We start from the raw sequence: 1,513 nt of genomic DNA, 5'->3' as shown, positions 1-1,513 counted from the left end.
TTCTTCTTTTCAGTAGTATTTGATTTTTGTCCTGATAAACAATCAAGTTACAGGGGTTTAGTCAGATGCTTTTAAATGTGCCTTCAGATGATATTACTAATTAAATCTAGCCAGGATTTTTAAAAGTATGTTACTCAAGGGCCTTAAAACAAAGGATACCTCAGATGACTCTGTCTGAATCCTCTAGAAGAGAGGTGCTGTAGCCATGTGTGAACTCTGGCTGTAGCCATGTGTGAACTCTGGTTGTAGCCATGTGTGAACTTTGGCTGTAGCCATGTGTGAACTCTGGCTGTAGCCATGTGTGAACTCTGGGAGGCTTTTGCCTTCTCCTGCCTTAGGAATGTTTTGATTGTTTTCTGCTTCAGCAGAAAATAGACCCTACAAGAGTCTGCAGAGTTATCAGAGAACTTCTCTCTTTTCTAGAACTCTCTCCATGAATTATAATCAACTGCCCTTCCATGAGGACTTATTTTTGCCTCCTTCCCCCCCCAAAAAGTGCCATGATCTCTCTTCCTGACCTATAGCCTGAAATCTTCACTCAGGCCTCAAATCACTGGAGATGATTCCATAGCTCACTGATTTCTGTTTTCTCAGATGTAGTGGTGGGTGCCCATTGTTTATTTGCAAAGCCAAGTGACTGATAAGTAACAGACTAATATCTTTCTCCAAGTTTCTAGCTATTACAGGAAGTGGGGTAATTCTGTCTCCTATAACTAGGTCAAAATGCTAAATCAAATTTCTTTCCCATCTTATATAGAAAAAAAGCATATATTTCCTTTGTTAAAACAGAAGGCCCAGTTTCCTCTTTCCTGTTTGCTCTTTCATGGCCTGATTTTGTGTCATAGCAGTATTTACAGACATACTTTCTCCAAAATGATCTTTTGTAATATGTTTATCATGATACAGATATTTGATTGTCAAATTAGATTCAGTTCTTTGTCTGCTGTGTGCTACTAAGGGAAGCCTGAATCTAGGTTTGGTCACTGGTTTTCAGTTTTCATTAAGTCTAAGAAGTGCAGTGTAGCTGTCTAAAAGTAAAGAAGAAAAGAAATGGTATTAGGAAGATAATGAACTGATGACAAAGTAAAACTTCAGGGAACACAAGCTATTGTATAGGTTCTATGGTAAAGCTCATGGGTTAGAGAAGTTATTGTGCTGAAATTTTTATTCAATGGCTATTGCTTTTTTTTTTATTTTAGATATTTTCTTTATTTACATGCGAATTTCTCCATTCCCAGTTTCCCCTCCAAAAAACAAAGAAACAAACAAAAACAACAAAAACAAACCCCTGTTGCCTCCCCCTTCCCCATGCCTGCCACCCTGCCCTCTCCCACTTTCTGGCCCTGGCATTCCCCTACACTGAGGCTCAGAACCTTCACAGGGCGGAGGTCCTCTCCTCCTATTGATGATCGATGTTGCAATCCTCTAGCATACACATGCTGACTGAACAATCAGATCCCTCCATGTGCAGTCCTTGGTTGATGGTTGAGACCCTGGGAGCTCCGAGGGTACT

This window comes from Mastomys coucha, unplaced genomic scaffold (assembly GCF_008632895.1).
Source record: "Mastomys coucha isolate ucsf_1 unplaced genomic scaffold, UCSF_Mcou_1 pScaffold15, whole genome shotgun sequence".
NCBI classification, from domain to species: Eukaryota; Metazoa; Chordata; class Mammalia; order Rodentia; family Muridae; genus Mastomys; species Mastomys coucha.
The sequence above is the reverse complement of the archived record's forward strand: the minus strand, read 5'-3'. Positions refer to the sequence as shown.